Raw genomic sequence first — 24294 nt, forward strand, 5'->3', positions numbered from 1 at the left:
AAGTAATTGCACACTCATAAATTTGGCAATTTCAAAGTTTTATTGCATTTAGTTTTTTTTGTTTATGACTGATCCACATAGACTCAGTTCAGTCACAGCCTTGGAGCACTGTCTAGGTAAGAGACCTATCCAGAGTCACACAGTAGACAAATGGAAGCTGAATAAATTATTAGGAGCAACCTCTGCACTTTTGTTGCCAAACACATTTTCAGCATAGTCACCCTACTGACAAAGGTCATGAATTGTGCCATTGTCATTATGTGCCCTAATTCCAATGTGTGTTTAGAATCTTTGCAGATGACCAATGAAATGCTAAAAGTGGCACTAAGGAGTCAATAACTATTCTAATTCTAATATTGGAAGAATGGACACCATGACGGAGAAACCTCATAAATGAATGACAAGTGAGCATGTGTGCCATGTAAAATGTAGAAACTCACCTGGAGCACATAGGCAGAGCTCTGTTCATGTACAGCAAAAAGAGTGTTAACACAAGCAGAAGAAAAGCTAGGATGGAGCAAAGGGGGCAGCACCCACCTTGTACAAAGTGTTAGGGGAAGGGATTGACAGATCCTGACTCATCTTCAGTGGCAATGCATTTGCAGGAAGTGCATAAGCACTGCAGCATTTCATGTCTTCAATACATTACTGGCATTCAGAAATGCCACACTGCTTTTGCAGTCAGAACTGAAGCAAAATGGCATTCCATGTTTGGCAAGCATATGCTACAGGTTTTTTGGTAGTGGGGTTACCAGATTGCCAGATCAAGAGGTCGCAGAAGAATAGGTGGAGATAACTCTGGATAAAAGTAATGGAGTGCTGATAACACTGGGTGTGGAGAAGGATCTGGTATACACAATTCTGTTCTCCCATCTGGGGTTGCCTCTTGTTGTAGCAGGGTATGTTGCATAGAAATCACATTGCTTGCCACAATATTACTACTGAGAATTAACCTTCCATTAGTTTTTTACTTGAAGCTGATCTTCAGAGAATGATTACAGAGAAAAAGGTGAATGTACACTTCTAAAAAATCCTACACCTTTAGGAATCACAAAGGCACTAGGTCTCAGTTGCCATAGTAAATAAAACATGAAAATAAAGTATCTGTTGAAGAAAATAAATCCTGTCTTGTGCACAGATTTTTTTTTTATTATTTTTTGAGAAGGTTTGCATGATTTAGTGATACTTGTGACTTGGTCACCTACAGTGCCATCTTCCCTGTTGATTCATCCCTGGTGAATAGGCCAGTGGTGTGGTGACAGATTACTAGGGGTGTAACCACCAAATATTTCTGTGGTAGACCATGGTAAAGAATATATCTAGAGCTCAGTGGCTATGAAGGAAGATGAAAAGTGCAACAAGCAGACAATGTCATATTGAAACCTTTGATCCATCCCAACACCACAATACTACTCTGCAGCTTTCCAAGTATGGCTTATTACTGTTTGTATCTCATCATCTCTGCATTAATATAATTAGTGCATAGGCTCATCGGGACCTTAGCACAGAGATGGGTAAAAGCTTCATTATGATAACCTTGGCCCAACTAGTGACCTGTGGGATGGAAGGGTCCCAAAGTTTGCCCATTCTGGGCAGAGAAAGGTGATGCACCTGCTGCACTTCTGACCTCAGCTGGATAGCTAAGATGTTAGGGAGATAGCATCTGGTGTGTGTGTGTGTGTGTGTGTGTGTGTGTGTGTGTGTGTGTGTGTGTGTGTGTGTGTGTGTGTGTGTGTGTGAGTGAGGGGGGGGTGACATGCTCCACAAAATGCCATTGGGTGCCTGATGGTGAGTGAATTCCCAGCCTTAGGGAGTTCCATGAGCTGCAGCATTAGTGGAGTCTATCAGCCTCTATATAGATGGGACCAGACATGGGGGGAGTAGTATGGTAGCCTTTCAGTCCCCAGAATCTCATTTCTGGTAAGGAATAAATGGGTGCATATGCTCTCACACCAACCAAGGAACTAGTTGGTCTTAGAGCTCTCATTATGACTGCAGAATGAATAGGCTAGGCAGGCTAGGCCTTGCACCAGTGGGAGGATGAATGGGATGATAGGGTGCCAGGATGGCCTGATGGTCAGGATGAGTGAGGTAAAAAGAATTAATGCATATATTTTTATCATATGAAGTATCATGCAATCAAATACCAAACTCTGCAGGAGGAGCCTGTGCATAATGGTGACATAATAATTCAGCCAGCAGTCTGTAGGAAAAAAATCAAGATGTAAGACTGTTGTGGTATGATACCATGTATCAGCAAGGCTGAGGCAGACAATGTAAAAGTTAGTAAAGAGGAGTAAGGCTGTGTGCTGTTATCAAGTTACTTCCTGTGGTAAAAGGTTTGATTCCCTCAGCCTCCATTTGGCTACTACGTGGTTTTGAGCAAGTCTCCTAATCAGCCAGAGCTTTGGGAATATGGAATATGTTCATTAATTGTCTTCAGGACAACATACCTGGTAACCACCTATGAACCTGTTCAGCAGTTTTGTAAGCTACCTAATCAGTTTTTTTTTACGGTTGCTTTTGCTTTGCCTACATTGGACTAAGGACAGAAAATGTGCCTTGAATACAAGATGCCATGTTCACCTAGCTGTCTGTATTCAGTGACATCAGTCTTTTCTCTGATTACAGCAAGCAACAAATTATTTTTGTAAAATGATCTTGTCTGTGTTGACATGAACAGCTACTGTAATGACTGACTAGGAAGAACTACTGCCACTATCCATGATCATGCAGGTATAATTCAGATAGTGTTGGCCTTCACAAGACTAGAAAGCAATGGTCAATGTGACACAAACTCTGGGCCTCAACAGAGACTATTAATGGGTTTGCCACCTATGAAGGAACTCCTTAGACCTTGTCCCCAAACCATTTATTTAAATCACACTTGAACTTATCAAGCCTAAAAGTCTTTCTAATACCTAGTGGTAATTTATTTCATAGTCTACTACACTTTGATGAAAATATTGATTCCACAGGTTTGTATTATAAACTGAGCTGTTCACAAAAATAGGATTATTCCTAGTGCCATAGCTATGTTGTCCTATTTCCATACTGATTGCAGCTAACATATCAGCATCCTTCATGCATTTGTAAACAATTATGAGGTGACCTATGACTAACTTGTACTGCGTAGAGTATGGGGACAATTGCTCCAATTAATTCATATAATTTAGATCTTTAAATCCATTTATCTGTTGAGTATAATACTTCTGAATTTTTCCAACTGAGGACAATCATAGAAAAAAGCAACCCCACAGTATTCTATGTAAGTCTTAAAGTACATTTATAAAGAATTAAAACTATCTCATTATGACTTGAAATATTGTCCCTAATAACTGCATAGCACTTTTTAGTGAACAATAAAAGAATGTCCTCATACCTTAATTATCCACTATTACTCATAAATCCTAAAGCATGCTCTCAATACTTATTATACCATAACCCTCCCATTAATATTCCAAAACGTGCACGCTGATTGGCCAGCGTGCACGTTGTAAATCGACTTATACTAATTGAAAAAGGTCCGGTCGCCCGGACTTTTTCCATTAGTATAAGTCTTTTTTAAAACACTGTCTTGCTATGTTAAAGGAGTTTAACATAGTGACACAGGTTTAAAAAAAGCAACGGAGATCTCCGTTGTTTTTTTTAAAGCTGTCTCTCTATGTTAAACTCCTTTAACATAGTGACACAGTGTGTAAAAAGCAACGGAGATCTTGTTTTCTCCGTTGCTTTTTTTTTTTTTAAACCTGTCTCGCTATGTTAAATGGGTTTAACATAGCGAGACAGCTTTAAAATAAGCAACGGAAATCTCTGTTGCTTTTTTTAAAGCTGTCTCGCTATGTTAAACCCATTTAACTTAGCGAAACAGTAAAAAGCAATGAAGATCTTGCTTTCTCCATTGCTTTTGCCCACAGCTCTGATGTACTGCATAGGCATATGCATGTGCAGTACATCAGAACTGCCGCGGAATACCAGACAGCTGCGGAAGGGCAGCAAGGAGCCATTATACAATGCCATTATTTAAGAAAAGTAATTTTTTTTTTTCTTAAATAATGTCATTGTATAATAGCAATAACCCACTTCTGGGTGTGGGTAATGCTGGATTTACCCACACCCAGGCGCGGGTTATTGCTATAATATAGCATGATTTAGAGTGTACAGAAAATATGGGATATTACAACCAAAGTGTAGTACTTTATGATTTATTGGCATTAAACGTCATGTTTATACTTAGTTCCTAAGTGTAAAGGGCATTCAGATATCCCTTTAGTGCAGCTTGATCTTTTACTGAATTAATGATTAACCCTATTTTGGTGTAATTAGGAATCTTGCTAAGACATTGTATCAGAAAGTCAGACATGAAGATATTAAATAGTAAGGGTCCACGCACTGAACCCAAGGAACCCCATTCGCTACCTTCCTATCATCAGAAGTAATGTTCTCAGTTTTAACAATGAAGGACCTTTCAGTCAAGCAACCATTATTACACCTGATAACACATTGATTTATACCCAATTTGTGCAAAATGAATACCATTTCTGTGTGTGGCACAGAGTCAAACCCCTTGGATAGAGCCAGATAGATTACACTTACGGATAGGTCTACATTCACTCACTCCCATACATTTTGGAGCAGGAGACTATGCTCTCACTTATTTGGACCATATTGCTATTTACATTCATTCCTAGCAAGAGAGCCTTCAACATGTCAGAGAGGTTCAATACATTTTGATAGAAAATTAATAACTTAGTCAGATATAATCTACCATGAGAAAAAATAGGCTGAAAGATGACCTTGACAGATATGTTACTACTTTTAACAGAATAACAAATTCTGTTAAAATTATAATTTCTAAAAAACTGCAATATCCTAGAAGCTATGCCTGAATTAAGACAGCTTATTGGTGAGAAACTTAGTTTTGCTAATAGAAATAGTCAGAGTTTAAGAAAAAGTCTTTGTTGTAAAGATTTTGGTTTAGTCACAAATTTGAATAGAGGTACTATAGGTAAAAGAAATGGAACATTCCCCTGCTATAACTGTATTTGCTGTAAATGTATAATTAGTGACGCTTTTATACATTCACAAATTGGACAAGAATATATTTTTACTTGCTTTGCTACAAGTAATACTACAAATGTAGTATATCTGGCTACCTTTAATAAATGCTCTGCTTTTTATGTAGGTAAATGTAGTCATACACTAAACGAACGTATAACTGAGCATCGTTCAGATATACATAGAAATATTACAACTAATGCATTAGCCAGACATGCTGTTGAATGTGGCAATAGTCATGATTTTAGGTTTAGAACAATTGATGTAGTGTATAGGAATAGCAGGGGTGGGGATATGAATAATGTGCAAGAACTAAAGGAATATAATTGGATTTTATGTCTGCAAGCTGATTTTATACATGGAATTAATACTGCTGTTACTATAAAACCCATTTTAATTAGAAAATCGATGAGATGTAAATAAGGTTTGCTTTGAATTGATCTTGTTTTGTAAATATTTTTTAATGTTGCACTTATTTTTTAAGAATGTTTTAATGTTTTAATTATTTAACTGATTAATGATGCTTTGTGCTAGGGGGCTGTGTCACATGATTTTATGGAAGCGTTATAAACTTGAGGACATTAGATGGTTGTTTTTATGTGCACTGAAGAAGGGTATTAAGCCGAAAGCTTTGCACAATAAACCTTGGGTGTTTTAGAAGTCTTGACTTTTTTTGGGGATGTTTGTATATGTAACACATAAGCATGGCAGGTACATGTTATACATGCACAAAAGTGCATATACAGTCCAGTCAGTTATATGGCAAGCAGCATGTTGGCAGCATAACACAACTGGAGCTCACAAGCAATATTTACAGACCTGAGGGACTGTCCTGATTTGGATGAACATCACAGACATTCTCTCAGGCTATCTCCTTGAATGAGTCATGCATAGCCTGTGCCACATCTTAGAAAAAGTTCCCCATCATGTCACTCCTCTGTGTTTGAAACACATCAGTCACAACCTCCTGGATCTCTTCCTGATAATTGTGTCTCTGTAGTTCCTGGCATTGTGTCCCCTGGGGTGCAGTGAAAATGATGGCTCATGGAGGTGTGGTTCCAACTTCATATATGCTAAAATTTGAATGGAATTATGTCTGACACTGCCTCATACCACACTACTATAACTGAAATCTGACAAAATAAAAGCTTGTAAACTTCAAGAAAATATTATTGAGATTTGCACTGTTTAATAATGTTATTTGCCTCATTATACTGTCCAGCTGAATGTCTGGCAGTATGTCATTACTTCCATTCTTTTTTCCTTGCATGTGTTCCCTGCGCAGTTATATCTGTGTATAAATCTAAACAGTAGTCTCTGCATATAATGAGTCATATGGACAGTCACCAAGTAACATTGTTAAAATGAAGACAAACTGAGGTGACAATATTGTGGAAGTACATATTGGACTGGTCATCACCAACATGGGGACTCTATGTTCCACACCAAAGATAAACCCCTCACTGGTAAGATCAGACCATAAATTAATCTCACTGGACATCCATATCCCATGCCCACCCCCAACCAAGGAAACCACGGTGAAAAATTTCTCAAAAGCAAACTTCACACTTCTCAAAACTGAGGTGGAATCCTTTAAAGCCCCCGGGCCAGTGGAAAATACTGCCCAATCCGCAGAATCCTTTACAAATACATTCTATGGACACCTACAGGAATGCATGGATCATGCTATCCCAAATAAAACCAAGACTCACTCCTCCAAAGGCAGGAGACCTGTCTGGTGGACCCCGGCCATAAATAAGCTATACAACAGAAGGAGGAAGCTACTACATGATAGAGCAAAATCTCAAAAAGGGAAGGAATCTCTGATCAGTACTAGCAAGCAACTACGATCCCTCATAAAATCATCCAAGGCCAGCTTCGAAAGAAAAATTGCACAAGACGCTAAAGATAATCACAAGGCTTTCTTTAGTTATGTCAGGAATCTGGGTGGCAACTCCCAGATATGCTCTGAGTTAGTGAAAATGACAAAAAATACACTGAACCCACAGACATTGCCAACATCCTGGCAGACAGGTTCAGTGCAAGCTTCTTCCCCCTTCCCCCCAAAAGAGCAAATGTCCATCCCAACAGAATGTAGCCTCCCTGACATCACAGATGCACAGGTGAAAGCTGCCCTCTCAAAAACAAAAAACACAGCATCAATGGGACCAGACGGTGTCCCGGGCTGCGTCTTACACGAGCTCCAAGAAGAACTGAAACCTCCCACAAAGTCACTGTTCAATCTCAGCCTTACTACAGGTTATGTACCCAAAGAATGGCGTACAGCAATAGTGGTCCCGCTCCACAAAGGTGGTGCCACAATGGACCCTGGTAACTATCGCCCCATAAGCCTGACTAGTCTGGTCTGCAAAGCTATGGGTATCATCGTGAAACTCATAGACAAAGACATTGGGAACCTCCAGACACTGGATCCTACCCAATTCGGCTTTGTTAAGGGCAGATCTTGCCTCTTAAACCTAGTTGACTTCTTTGAAACAGTTACTAAGGCCATAGATGAAGGGAAGGTAGTCCACACAGCCTACCTGAACCTCGCAAAAGTCTTCGAAACAATACCCCACTCAGGCATCATAAATAAGCTCACCAGCTTAAATATCAACCCCTATGTCACAAGATGGGTTGCAAACTGGCTCAGGGATAGAACCCACATGGTCAGAATTGCAGGTGCCATGTCAGACTCAAAACCAGTTACAAGTGGCATCCCACAAGGCTCAGTCCTGGGACCTCTCTTGTTTGGTATATACTTCTCTGAGGTACAGGCTAACATGGGAGGACTATGGCTGACCAAGTTCGCAGATGACTGCAAACTGGGAGCCATAATTGACTCTCCGGCTGACATAAGCATCCTCCAAAAAGGTCTCACAGAGACGGATACCTGGTGCCAAAGCCATGGCCTCAAGCTAAATGCCAAAAAGTGCATAGTCATCCCCTTTGGGGAAAACAAAGTGCCCACAAATTACCACATAGGTGGTAATCCATTAAGTACGGAAGAAGTAATTAGGGATTTAGGGACCCAAGTAGATAGTAATCTCTCCTTTGACAATCACGTTGCCAAAGTGGTTAGAAAGGCCTTCTATATAGCCCGCCTTATCACGAAAGGGTTCACATCTAGATCAAGAGAGGTCATTGTGCCCCTCTACTCATCACTCATCAGGCCCATAATTGAATACAATGCCTCCTTTGGGATGTACCTTACCCAACACCTGCAGCAACTGGAGAGACCCCAAAAGTACCTCACCAAGAGGATCAAGGGCCTGAAACAGATGCCCTATGCAGTTCGGCTAAAGAAACTCCAGCTCTACTCAGTTGCTTACCGCCTACTCAGAGGCGACCTATGCCTGACGTATAAAGCCATGTCCAACCCAGAATTAATGGACATGCTCCACCTCAGGAAACCCAAATCCCTTAGAGCTACACGCTCCAGGGACTTAAACCTCAGCACGGTAATAAATAGGACATGCTGGAGGGACAGATTCATATCCCAAAGGCTCCCCTCACTCTGGAACAGGATCCCAATCCATGTTAGGCAGAGCCCCTCACTGACCCTTTTCAAGAGAAATCTTGACGGGTGGATGAGGGATCGTAAGTTTACCCCTGGGATCTCTTCTATGTCCTTGCTAGACAGAGGCACAGTAAACTAACTGTAAAAGGTCTATCTTCTGTGACCTTAACTAATCTAAAAGGGAGGCAAAAGCCAAACACACTCTGGCTAGGCTTATAAATGCCCTAGGGCAGATAGCCTAGTATCAACCTATGAACCTATGAACCTATGAACCTAATGCAACCCATACAACAAACAATTGAACCAGGCAGCGTGGTAATTGGCTGACCCCAAATCAATATAAGGAATATAACAATTAGTTACAATGTTCAATCATAAACATAGTCACAGTCTGTGTGGCATGAGAATTTAGTATATGTTGTACAAACAGTATTGCATGTTTACAACTGTATGCATGACTGCCTACAGTTATTAGCAATTGGTAACCTATGAAATGCAAACATCATGATGATGCTTGATGTTTATAAAATGTTAAAAAGAAATGCCTATCTGTCCATATATTCACAAACACAAAAACACTTAAGGTAGTGTAGGCAAATGCAATACCAATGTTGGACTGAAGGGCATGCCACACGTTCTGCCAATGCCAATGACTGATACAGCAATTATACATTCAGTCTATGAACAGGCAGGCTATGCACAAAAGATCAGTCACTAAGAAACACATCCACACATACAAGTGTGCCAATACATGCATTAAAAGCAACAGTCAAAGCACTATGGACTTGTATATAAAACATCCACCTCAAAATAGACTGTGGGCTACAATTCAAAACCTATACTCAGAGAAAATGACTTGCTGCTAAATGATATTTCAACGTATTTCAATCAGACTTGTAAGCACAGGTATAGTGTGATTATTACGCTTACCTTACTGAGGCATGATGGGCATTCTATCATTATAAGCAATACACATGGTAATGTAAAAATACAGGCCTGTAACAAGGATCAGATACATTTTATTTAACAAAATCAGAAAAATCAAGCAACATACCTCTCTTCCTCTTCTGCTCGTCAATCCTGTGCATCCATTCGAAACACAGTGCACAATTTCAAGTCCTGTCCTCATCGTATGAAAAAAGTAAAGATAAACTATGAATGATGCAGTCCTCAAATAATGGGGCTATACATTGCTCAGATCAAGTTCTAAAAAATGTATTTTTGAAAAATAATAAAGAATCACAATAACATTTTGCAATAGCCTTTACTTCTTTGAACACAGTTTGGAGGACAGGAGATTCAAACCTGCAATTCTAATCTATGTTCACACCATAACCCTGACACCCACCTACCTTGCTAATCCATTTTACCTGACAGCGTGTGTTGTGAAAACAGTGAAAAGACTTGGGGTCTGAAATATGCACAAATGGGTTACTAGTATGAGTCACAGCTTAGGATTTCAAAACAGGACCACTTGCCAGGCATGTCAGTAAATAATTTGCAAGAATGAATACATGTCAGCACATTGGTCACAACCAGTAACAGCAAGTGAAAACCTTCATCCCTTAGACAGTGAGGCAGTGGCATGTATCACGTAGCTTCTGTAAACAGTGACATAAATGGTGCTATACATCATGGGCCCAGTAAGGTATATGGGAGGACTACATTTACAGATATTCCTTTACAAAGTGCACATCACATATCAAATGCAGATATTACTGTATCTCCCTGCTCTGTATTTCATCTGTAAGTCTGCCCATCTGATCCCCTCAAAAGATAAGGGTAATATGGTTGTTGAAGAAATGTAATAATGAATGACAAAACCACACTTGACAGCACTTTTGAAAATAATAACATATTCCACAAAACTGTTTGTAACACCTATAACAGTCTGTTGCTAGCTTTGCACATAACACTGTACTTAAAAAAATGCTATCAACGCAACATTATGGATTACGGAGATATTCATGGGAATTTGATGAATAACCCAGTTATTCATAACCATGCACAAAATAGATGTTAATATCAATAACTGGTTATGTAGAGAAGGATATTCAACAATGTGTGTAAAAGACAAACATAGCAATATAATAATGTTTCCCCATATGGAGTTGAACCCATAGCATGCCAGTAGATATGCTGGCTAGTTTCCTTATAAGCCAAGCTAATAGGCAGCGCATGTTTCTTCTTAACAAACAGGCTTTGTGTGTGTGTGTGTGTGTGTGTGTGTGTGTGTGTGTGTGTGTGTGTGCGTGCGTGCGTGTGTGTGTGTGTGTGTGTGTGTGTGTGTGTGTGTGTGTCTGTGTGTGTGTGCACACTCACATGCACATGCATCCATATTCCTGCAGATAACAGATGAATGCAGAAACTTCTGACACTTTATTGGTCATTATAAAATAACAGCTATCAACATATAACTGAAAACATATCTGTAAGCAGTCAGAGAAACATTCTTATTGGTTTAAACAAATGGGACTGTAGTATGAATGTTCACTTTATTAAGAAAAATGAAGTAAGGAAGTTGTTAGTGAGTTACTATTTATAAATAAACACATAGAGTAGATGATACTTTTGAAGTAGAAAGGATAACTATGAAATGTGCAGTCATCAGTGACCTAGGTGCTGTAGGCATCGGTGATACATTAGTATACTGGATGTGTGAAATGTGCTGTTTTATGTTGGAAAACATATGCACATCTACAATGTTCAGTATTATTTACATTATAAACATTAGCAAATAAATTAAAAGCGTGGGGAAAGAACCCATAATTATATGGAGAGCAGTCACCATGTATTTTTAATTATTCAATGAACTAATTATCTGAACAGCTACTTAATTGTTATAAAAGCCATGAATCTGATATATTTGGGATGCAGCTATGTCTCTAAATTCTGTAGGAATGCTTAGGTATATCTAGCATTATGACACTTACTGTAAGTATATGTGATGAGCTCTCTTTACCTCAGGGCAGTAACTAATGAGTCTCAATACTCACCACTGTCTCTGGTAAGGGAGTGTCACTAAAAGCATGGATAGAAATACACACTTTCCCCTAAGAGTACACTGGGAATAGGTGCCAAACCTGGGCTTGGACTATATGCTTCCCTCTAGGTCCCCAAATGAGTTATCTGACACACTCACTTTTAAATGTCTGATATTCACACATACGCACATTCTTGGGAAAGACTGACACAGATTTACCCACTGTGTTTCTTTGCCAAAATTATAAGGTAATCGCTGCCACCAGTCAAATACCACAATACCCTTCAAAAGAGGTGTTCAATTATATTGGGTAAAATAGATATTGAAACAAATGGTAGCGTGTATCCCAATCAGTAAGGCTTTTGGGAGTGGCCCTGGTGCTATCACAATAAGCATAAACACTCTCAAGTTATTAAAAAAACTAGCCACAATAAGAGGTAGTAAAACATTTAATAATAAATAGGATTTAAAACATGTAAAGACTGAATAATTGATTCAAATAAACATCACAGTTTCACACAGGAAATATGAAAATAATACTGTAGGATAGATCTCACATTGATTTTAGAAAACCTCTAACTAACTAGCTGTAGTTCCCTGACTATCTGAAGATTAACTGTCCCTATCTAATTTAAATAACTCAGCAAGGCAAGATTATACTCTTACTTTTACAAGCAAGATGAGGAATTATGTCCACACTCCAGGCTGTTGTCTATCTTCAGCAACTGGAACAACTACTCTGGAAGCAACTGGACTACTACTGCTGAACAGATGTGGAAAACAAACAACTGAACAACTGACTCAGAATCTGCTTTTGTAGCAGATTTTTTTAAGTAACAGGAAGCTGCTATGAGAATTCTACTCTCTCATATCAGACTGAAAAGTAAACAAACAGCTGCAGTGAAGATTCTATTCTCCCAGCTCTGGTACACAATGACATCACATCTAGATCAGCTGACTCTGGCATAACATGCATTCAGAATTCTCTTAAAAAAAATCAACATGTACATTTGGTCAGCCGAAGAACGCTGTTTGACATTCAAACATCTTACATAAATCAGAGTGATAATCAAAAGACATAAACTTATTTACAAAATTATAGCTAATCATGCTGGCATATGTAACAGAGGGTAATGTAAAATTATTTACAATTATTTACAAAACTTCAGCCAGTCATGCTAGTACAGATAACAATATATATATCCTCACATTTCTCCCCCCTTTGAAGACACAAGCTAAATTTTCAAGTGACCCTGGAAAATCATTATTTGAGAAAAATGGGACTGACTGATAATGTATCAATCCATAACCCTTCTTGACAGTCCATCTGCATTAACATTACTGACCCTATTACAATGTTGCACCATCATGTTAAATGTTTGTAACCTTATGCTCCACCTTGGCATTTTGCTTACTGACTTTATTTAGCCATGTTAAAGGATTGGGTCTGTCACCACAATGACTTTTCTTCCATACAGGTAAATCTGATGCTTTTGCAATGCCCAGACCATGAATAGGCATTCTTTCTCCACAGCTGCATAACTTTCCTCCCTGGGTTGCAGTCTACAGCTGAGATATATACCACAGGATGTTCTGCTCCCTTTGAGGAAACTTGGCTGAGTTCAGCCCCCACCCCATAATTTGAAGCATCCACCTGCACAACAAATTCCTGGCTGTAACCTGGACTGGCTAACACAGGGGGTCCTCCCAAAGCTTCTTTAAGCTTTTAGAATGCCTGCTCACAATCTGGGGTCCACACTACCTTATCAGGCTGTTTTTTCCTTGTTAGGTCAGTAAGGAGTGCAGCTATTGTACTATAGTCAGTCACAAATTTTCTATAGTACCCTGCTGTCCCTAGGAATACTCTCACCTGCTTTTTGGTAACAGGGAGAGGCCATGCTGAATAACCTTCCCTTTGGCAGGTTCTGGTGTAATCTTACCACTCCCTACTTTATGTCCTAGATAGCAGATCTCTGCCATACCCACCTGACACTTACTAGGCTTAATAGTCAGCCCTGCTCTTTTTAATCTACCTAAGACCTCCCTGAAATATTGAAGGTACTCTTGCCAGGAATAACTGCAAATGGCAATATTGTCCAAATAAGCAAGAGCATAGTCTCCTGCTCCTACTAAGATATGATCTACTAACCTCTGGAAGGTTGCTGGGGCATTCATCCCAAAGGGCAGCCTTGTAAACTCATATAATCCAAAAGATGTTACAAAAGCTGACCTCTCTCTAGCAATGGGAGTCAAGGGCACCTGCCAGTAGCCCTTGGTCAGATCAACAGTGGTCAGATACCTAGCCCCAGCAGCCATTCTAAAGCTTCATCTGTTCTAGGCATGGGGTATGCATCTGACTCTGTATAACTGATTAGCTTTCTGTAGTCTACCCAGAATCTTACACTACCATCTTTCTTTCGTACCAACACTACTGGGGAAGCCCAAGGACTACTGGACTCCTGGATTACCCCCAGCTCCAACATCTCCTTTAGCTCCTTCTTTAAAGTCTGTTTGATTCACTCAGGCACCCTATAAGGAGCTTGCTTAATAGGCATTTGGGGTCCTGTATTCACATGGTGCTGCACTAGGGGGTGCACCCAGGTTTACCAGTGAACATGCCCCCAATTCATGGAACACTGTTCATATTTCTTTAACCTGAATAGGAGATAGCCACTGAAATATTCCTACCTCTCCCTCAGAAGTGTCAGCCCGAGCCTCACTGAGAAGATCAGTCACCAGCTCCCCCTTAGAGTCCTCCTGCCATCCACTGTATATACTCAGCACCAGAGCCTACCTATCATGATATGGTTTCATCATGTTAATATGGTATAACTTATGTCCCTGCCTCCTGCCTACTAAGTTTACCATGTAGTTAACATCATTAATTTTCCTTACCACTTTGAAGGGTCCCTCCCAAGCTGCCTGCAATGTATTGTGTCTGACAGGAATGAGCACCATAACCTGTTGGCCACAGTATACTCCCAGGCTTGAGCCTTCCTGTCATACCAAACCTTCTTCTGTGTTGGGATACTGCCAAGTTCTCCTGGGCCAAACCCATGAGGTCCCTAAGCCTTGTCCTGATGTTTAGGACATATGCCACAACAGACTCCTTGTGGGATTCACACTCACTCTCCAACTCATCATGAATCAATGAATCAAATCTAAAAGCCCCCTCAACCTATGCTCATAGAGCAACTCAAAGGGTGAAAAGCCTGGATATTCCTGAGGTACCTCTATGTATGCAAATGGAAAATGGGGCAAATATTTGTCCCAATCCCTTTAAAACTGGTCTGTAAATGCCTGTAGCATAGTCTTTAATGTAGAGTTTAACCTCTCAACAAGACTATTAGTCCGGGGATGGTGAGGGGTGGTTTTTAGATGCTTCAACCTACAATGCTTCCACAGACAGGACAGTAGGTCTGACATAAAGTTGTCACCTCGGTCAGTCAGTATGTCCATAAGAAAATGTACCCTGTTGAAAATTTCTAACAAAGCAGTTGCCACTTTCCCTGCCTCAGTGGAGGACAGTGCCACTGCCTCAGGGTATCTAGTAGCATAATGTACTACTACCAGGATATATTTCTTCCCTGTAGAACTTGGAGTACTCAGAGGCCCATGATATCCAGAGCTACCCTCTGAAATAGATTTTCAATCACAGGCAAAGGCATCAATGGAGCTTTGACCTTGTCTCCTGCCTTGCCTTCCTTTTGGCACTGCTCACAGTTCCTGCAGTACCCTGTTACATCCTTTGCAATCTAAGGCCAATAAAAGTTCTGCATAATTCCTCTTTTAGCATGCTTTATGCCCATATGACCTGCAAAAGAAATGACATGGGATATGGCTAGAAGTGCCAGATGGTAGGTTCTGGGCACTACCAGCTGCTGCATTACCTCACTCTCTAGCCCTCTCTCAGGGATCCACACTCTGTACAATAACTCTTTTTTCCACTATACACACTCCCTTTTCATTGAGCATCAAGTGCATCCTTAGCTACCTCTCCCAAGCCTCATAAAATAGGATCCAAAAGTTGAGCCTGTCTCAACCCAGCTCCCCTTCCACAGGAAGCCTAGTATCTTCTGACGGTGGTACCTCACTGTCAGCCTGGCTACTACTGCTCACCTCTGTCCTTGCAGTCACCATGTCCACGGGAACATCATTTCCTACCAACAGCAGTGGTGCATCTTCAAGCTCACTGCTACAAGGTAGATCTGTCCCTGAAGTAACCACATAACTGGCCCAAGCATCAGGCATAGGATCTGTCTGGGTATCCCCCAGGCTACCAGACCTACATGTCTGTATTTTGATTGACTGTGTGTAACTGCATGCACACAGGGTACTACATTATCAAAATCATTCTCTATTAAGACATCTGCAGGGATATCCTCAAACACACCTAACTGCTTGCTCCCTTTTCCACCCTCCCAGTCAAGATGAACCCTGGCCAGAGGTATTTGGAATGGGGTCCCACCCAAAGCTCTGACTGGTTTGGACTGCCCAAGCAAATACTACTCCATCTTAACCACTGCAGCCTCATAATTCTTATATTAGAAGCTGTTCCTGGGATTCAATAAACTCTGTGCAGGAATAGTGTTATTCCTGCACAGAGTGGTTCATGTCTGTGTAGCACAGCAGCTAGCCTTGCATGTTCATGAAGGTGCACTGCTCTTTAACCTACATGGACATGAACCGTGAACAAGTGCAGGGGGCATATCCAAGTAGTGCACGGACATTGAACACACCCCCTGTACTCAGAAAGTGCCGTGGATAATTTCTAATCATGGTCCAGCTTAATATTAGAGACTTTCTTTAATATTATGCCAGTATTTAAGTGTCCACAGACACTAAAATGAAATAAATGTTTATTTCAGTGTCCGCGGACAATAAAATACATAAGGCAGATGGAAAGCAATGCAGGAGGTGTGTGATAGGTTCTGTGACACAGCCCCTGCATTGTAAAAGTGCTGTATGATACTTCACAACCTGCTAAAGCAGGAAATGTGTACAAAGGCACAAATAATGGAGGATAAAGCCTTGAAAAGCGTCACATCTTACATATTGCCCTCACAAACTTAGAAAGTCAATAGAAAACAGGTCATGCATTAGCAGGAATTTCTGAAGGATAGAGTTTGAAAGTCAAATGTATGCAAATATTCCCTGACAGCAGTCCATGTGGAAAATGGCACAAATAATTGGGGGACAAAACACTAAAAATAGGGACACCACTTAAATATTGCCCTCACAAACCTAGGAAGTTGATAGAAAATAGGATATGTATTAGCATGAATCTTTGAAGGATAGAAGCCTGAAAGCCAAATGTATGCCATTATTTCCTGACTGCAGTCCTCAATGACTTGTCAGAGCACCGCAATACTCACTATATAACATAATAATATCATAATAATATTGTATTTGTTTTCTAGGCTAAGGAATGTTTAAGAGTAACTACGTGGGTGTGCCCATTATGGCTGTCCACTTACCATAGCTTAAACAACCCATAGGAGATAAATACAAATATACAACTGAAATTTCCAAGCTGTGATATTGTAATAGTTAGAGTCCTGGCTTTACAACCAGGCATTCATAGTTTGTGTACCAAGACAGGTAAGTTATTTTTATATGGGAAAGCAGTGTTAAAATTGTTTTCAAATTAAATGATGTAGCAACTGTTTTTTGTCAACCAGGGTAGTGTAGCTGGTGTAAAATGGCAGTGTGAGTACATATAACATGTGAAACCACCCATGTATACACATGTCCCATACAGTATAGTCACACCCCTTGCCAATGTAAGGAAGCACATAGAGGAATGTCATGTAAAGTAAATCATACACTTAACTGAAGTCAGTATTCTGATATATTTAATAAATGAAAAGTGAGCAATAGTTAGCAGTGCCCAGCTATGTTTAGCAGGTGTAACCTTTGCTAAGACGTGAATGCTAAGCACCAGGTAGCTCAGCTAAGTGGATTTGTGAACTGTTAAACAGTGCTCAACAATTTCTCCTTTAAGCAATGTTAAAACCGGCTCAGCGGGTTTGTGCACTGCTTAGCAGAGCTTCACCTTTTCAAAATGGTCCGATGACAGCAAAGGGCGGGAATATTGCACTATTTAAATGGAGCAGGTGAGAATACAGCCATAACCTGTTATAGTCCATCTATGCAGATACAATGGCTGGTGTAGGAGAGGGAGTGCACTTTCTGGTGCAATGCTGAAGCATTCAAGAGTTCAGGGTCATGGCTGGACTCCTAGTAAATAAACATGAGGAGAGACTGCTGCAGGGCCAGTACCAGGGCTCCCAATACAAACCAGAGCCCTGGGACTGTCTCGCATGTGACCTCACCAATGCTACTGGCATCCCCTGGACTGGTGAGCAGTTATGGCACCACTATTCCAAACTAAAGCATAGAAAGGGAGCACTCTTGGAGCAGTGGATTCAAGATGGACAGGTCCAGAATGCTCCAGTAGTGTGTAAGTATCACTATCAAGTAGTTTGTAGCAAATGTTCAATTGTTCCACCACATGCCTGCAAATGACACCAGTGTAGGTACATACAATATGCCTAGCTTGAGAATTTGATAGACAGATATGCATAATGTGTGTTTTTCTCCCCTACAGCTGCAGTAGAGAAGGCTGTGAATGTCAAAGCCCACGGTGACAGACTGCTGAGGCTGCGCCAACAGACTGGTGAGTACAAATCTATTTTGCAGTATATTGTTAAAATAGCTAAGAAGGAATACATTGCTTACTGCTAGTAGGTATATTGTTACTGTGTGAACTGAATAAATTAAAAAAGTTTGACTGATGAATATTGGACTACAATAAAGACCCTTAAAAAACTGGTGTGTTTATTCTGGTATGTTGTTGTATCCATATATAGAATGTATACAGATTAATCACAGCAAATATGGCTGTGACAGCATACATTAACTGAGATTCATCTGTTAACAAGCTGTTAGGAGAAACTGTACATGGTGTAGCTGTAAAATGAGATATAATGAAATGTGAAATATATACTGCACTAAGCTCTGATCCCTGAATAGTAGTATGTAATGCATCAACGTGTGTTCCATGCAACATTGCTTTGTATTAACCTTTGCTATCCAGATTGTAGTAATCCAAAGGAGTAATGCACAGTACAATAACTATCTGTCATGCATGCATCACAGGATTACAAGTTCAGACAGTCTAACCAAGAGACTATTAGGCAGAAACAAGTGAAACAAGAAACAGCAGTTCCCCAGTAGTTCAGTGTGATGTGAAACAGCTTAGTTGTTAATTTTGCACACCCAGACATGGTTCGAATCCAGGGAGTGGTACTACGATACATGCATATCTACACACAAGGAATGAGGAATAAATGTAAAAACAGTCAGGTAGTTTTAACATATATTTTCCCCACAGGTTTTACAGGTAAGGAAATGTTGCCAGTAGCAGTAAGAAGGGGATACTAATAAACTGTGTACAACTGGTCAATTGTTCCACCACGTGCCTGCAAATGACACCAGGGTAGGAACATACAATATGCCCCCCTCTTCCCAACTCATACCTCTCAACTGTACAGATATTCACTGAATGTCCAGAAATTTGTCTCAGATTTGTGATCCATTTTACATAAAGTAGTAGTGTCATGGCAAATCAGTGGCAAACCATTATAGACTGAAGTTAGAAAATAATGATAGCCATACACGTGTCAGACATCATATCCACCAGAAAAGCCATGCAAATGCAAAACCTGTTATTTTATCAACTTTCTAAGTTTCTAAGAGAAATATGTAAAAATCGTCCATATTTATTGGCCTTTGTCCCACTCTTATGTATGGCTTTGTCCAGATGTCATGCTCAAAGAGGTTGAGAGGTATGTTCCCAATACATATCTCTCAAGTGTCATGCTGTCACGGCTAGTTATCACTGCTGCAAATAGTCCTGGACACAGATAGGAAACCAGTTGAAATATGCCAGTAGCACACTCACATAACAGCAGTTCAGGGTACCCCTCCTGTGCCAGCTATGTAACCCTGACAGGTACAAGTCCCCTCTAGTCATGTACCTAGAGTTGTCACAGTTTGCCTCATGCCATTCCAGGCTGACTGTTTAATATGTATGTTTGTACTACAGAAGCTATGGGCATAGAGTATTGAGCAGTACTGTTGTGGAAAATAGAAGCATAAAAACAGTTGCTAATGGACTTTTTGTCTCTTCCTTCACCCCTCATCTGCATCAATAATAATTACTCATATACTACGAGTATGCTGTGGGCGGCTGTGGTGGTGCAGCGGTTAGCGTTTCCGCCTCACAGCAAAAGGTTCTCTGGTTTGATCCTCGGCTGGGGTGCCTTCTGTGCGGAGTCTGCATGTCCTCCCTGTGATCATGTGGGTTTCCTCTGGGTGCTCCGGTTTCCTCCCACATCCCAAAGACATGCTGTAGGTGGATTGGACACTCTAAATTGGCCCTAGGTGTGAGTGTGTGCATGTGTGTGCCTTCTGAGGAAGGTTGGGCACTGGACTGGTAACGCAACACCATAAAACTCCACTGCCAATCATGAGCAGACAGGTGATCCGCTGTGACGACCCCTAACTGGGAAAAGCCGAAAGAAGAAGAAGATACTACAAGTATGTTGTGCTCCAACCCTAATGTTGGGGCTTGTGTTATATTATTGTTAATATTTGATTGCTTGCATGTTAACATAACTTGTTCAAATACCATTGTTGGTGGCCTGCTGCTGTCAATGTTGCTTACATCCCATTACAATGCATACTGTTGTTCCATTTATCCATGTGTTCTGTTTGCTATGCAACTGTTTCAAATCTGTTTTATGCGGTTAATTGGAACCCCCATGCATGCTGTTATAACTAAGCTTGAAATGTGTTGTTCATGACTAACCAACATATTTTGTAAAACCTCAACACCATAGCGCATTTGGTAAGGCAGATTCCCAGCAGATCCATCTGTCCCACCTCATCTGGCCGTGGCACCGGGCCCCAGCACATCTGGGACCCAACCCGGATCTCCCTTGTCTGATGTCCTGTACCACCTTCAGGTGGAACTGCCGCAGGGGATTGGGCCCATCCCCCCCTGGGAGCAGGCATGGACAGGTGCTTGTTACCTGCAGTCAGGTATGGGATTGTTGTGCAGCACCCTTCGATCAAAGTTCAGAAACCAGCTGTGCCACATTGAGGGCCACCTGGTGCACCTCAAGGGGCAGGCCGCCCCTCCTGTTCAGCCTCCAGCACAGCCACCTTTAGGACCCTGAAGGTGCAATGGTGACTGCCCATGGGTGGGGATCTCAGTCACACTGTAACCATATGAGGGCCCATGGGCTTCGCATTCCCAACCACCCTCCCCATCAAATGTGTTTATCCCCTCATGTGTCATATACTGCCCCTGTCTTGCCTGTCTTGTCTGTCACCCTATCCAACCTACCTCCCCAGACGTACCTACAATCCTTCCCCAACATCCCACTCTCACCTTAAAAAAAAAGAAAAGGGCTTCTATCCCAAAAAAACATATAGCCCCCTACATAGCTGTCCATTTCACACACATGTCCACTGGACACATGCAATCCAGTCCAATTGGCTTGACAACACATTTCTGTTATCCTCAACCCTCTCTCTGGGGTTTGAATGTCCAAATTCACCTCCAAATTCTGTACAAATGCACAGCTGTTGCTGGATAAGGAATGGACAGCTATGGACCTTCACTGCAGCCATCCTGCACATCCCTAGCTATATTTCATATTGTTCTTCCCTCTGCATGCCCTTTTTTTACCACTTTCCTATCACCCCTTTTTCTTTTCTTTTAAAGAAATAAGTGCGGGTGTAAACGGGAGTAAGGGTGAGTAAGCGAGTTTGCAAGATGCTACGTGAAGCCAGCACAGATTAAGCATCAGTACGGTTAACCGTGTGTTGGCATCACTTAGCATCATGCAAACCCACGCAAACCCACTTAAAACTGCTTTAACCACTCTGTCTCCATCAGCCACTGTTCTGCCTAGCAACAAAATAATCAGCACTGCCACGTCTTGAACTCAGGGCCCTGTACACCATAGTCAGAGCAATATACCACTACACCATTGGAAACACTTGTGTTTCTGATGCTGTTTCAAACATATCATGCAGTAGAGTCATTCAACAGTAGGGAAAAGATTCTGTAAAATCAGTCAGGTTTTGTATATATACATACATATACACATGTATATATGTATGGAGTTGTATATATAAGGAAACATATATACATAATATATGTAAAGACAAACATATAAAATATATACATATAAAATATATATACACACACACACACATATATATATATATATATATATATATATATATATATATATATATATATATGTATGTATGTATGCATATATGCTCAGAACATGAAGTGGAGTCATAGCTCAGAACCATACCTCTCAACTTCTTAGCACAAGAAGTCTGGTCAAATGCTGTTAAAATGGGGGGGGGGGACAATGGTCCAAAACTAGGAACATATTTTAAATATTACTCTTAAAAATGTAGAATGTTGCTAGAGTAACAGGGTTTCTTTCAGCATACATGTTCGGAATCAAATCATCACAGTGATTTACCAGAAAAATAAAAACAATGAATCTGTGGAACAGACCAGAAATATGAGAAAAAACCTGGACATTCTAAAACAATCCGGCCAGTTGAGAGGTATGCTCAGAATCCATTAGAGCAATGAATCTGGACCAAGCCTGACAAATTCGAGGGAGAAAGCCATGAAAATAGGGACATATCTGAAATACTGTAGTAGATAAGCTGACACAGTTGCTGCAGTAACACCCTCCTGTCTGTCCAAACATATATTGACTGAAATAGCACATGTCCAACACACAATTACTTCTCACTAGTTAGTAACTTAAATCCTCACATCATCCCACTGATGTGTCAGAAATACACAAACACTTATGGGGGCCAGGCAACAGTACATCCTACAAATATCTGGACATAACATCACATTAGGGAAACTACACTCAGCTGCGAAGCATGTCACCAAGCACCGTCCATACTATAGTCAGACTGACACAACACTAACTCACATCCGCTATGGGGAATAACACATGTATTTCCAAATATATCAGGCACTACAGGGATGTAACAGCACTGGAAAATAGACACCAGTGTGAAAGTGCATACCCACAACCTATTTCACCATAGTCTCAATGACATACCAGTAAGCCAAATGAACAGTAGAGTATAAGGACTGTGTGAACAAAAACATCATCATATTTGTCCCTCACACACTACCCCTACATATACTGGCCCAATTTACAGTGTAGTATGACATCTGACCATGGTACGGTATATGTCTCAGTCTGTCCCTACAAACATATACAGCTGATAGACCACCAGAAACTGGAGCTCTATGCATAGTCAGATAGAAAAGGAGTCATAACACTTACATCTACTACCCCTCCCTACACAGGCCAAATAACATTTACACACTACACTGCTACACAATCCTGACAGACTGTCAGCAATTGCCAGAAATACACAGACCTCTCAACTGTACAGATTCCCACAGAATGGCCAGGCTTTGTCCTCATATATAAGGCCTCTTCATCTTAACATGTCTGACATTCTGATGCATCACTGTGATGGTGTCAGGAATGAAGGCACTAAATAATGATATACCATACCTATCAACCTCTTACTGCATGACATCTGGATAAAACCTGACATATTTGGGGGACAGAGGCCCAAAAACAGGGGCATACATGAAATAGTGTTGTTATAGTTGCTGGGGTAACAGAGTTTGTTGTAACATATCTTTTCTGAGGGATATGAAGTCAGACACACAAAAGGATGATACCATTTACTGACTGCAATCCCCAGAGTATGCTACTGATTTTTCAAAGACAAAAAAAGTCTGAGGAATGCACAATAAGAGTCCAAACTCTGGCTGTTCTATGGCTAGCCCTACAGTTGAGAGTTATGCCAACCACATAACACTGTCAGACTTAAAATCACGCAGAAAAGCCATGTCCACACAAACCCTGTTAAACTAGCATTAATTCAACTGTATGACAGCAATACTTACATTATGTCCCTAGGTCTGGAACATTCTCCCCCAGTTTGTTGGGCTGTCTCCACTATTTTCATTGAAAGAAGTATTTCCAACTACCCTCTATGATGTTGTTGTTCACACACCTCCATGAAGTCCTCACAGGCAAGGAAAAGGGGCAACACCCACATGAAGTACTGAAGTATAGGAATGTGTTGCCATGCCATTGGCTATAGGAATAACACAGCTATTCTGCATGCAATTAGAAAATGGGCACACCAATTGCTGCACAGGCCATCAGCAGTTCATGAGCATTATCTACAAAAGGCAAGCTGCTGCCTATGCAAATCAGATGTATACCTTAAATCTTGGAGACAGAGAGAGAGAGAGACAGACAGACCAACAAATAGACAAACAAACACACCAACCAACACAAATCGGAATCAAACCAACTATATTTGGAAAAAAAACAAGGTATGTCAAACAAGTAACCATGTAATGGAATGCAGTAGGGGGTATGTAATGTCAAATAGGAAGTTCAACAAATATTTCTCAACAAGACTTGCTGTACTGATATATCGCTGAACACCCACCACCAACCCAAATGACACATAGCCCACAAACTCAGTGTGCCACTCAGCCACAGCCCATATGGCATAACAATGTACCCAACACTCTAGTCACAGGTGATTCTATAGTCAGGCACACTGATGTTCC

Source organism: Protopterus annectens, chromosome 5.part0 (genome assembly GCF_019279795.1).
Source record: "Protopterus annectens isolate FY-2018-M chromosome 5.part0, PAN1.0, whole genome shotgun sequence".
In the NCBI taxonomy this organism is placed as follows: Eukaryota; Metazoa; Chordata; order Ceratodontiformes; family Protopteridae; genus Protopterus; species Protopterus annectens.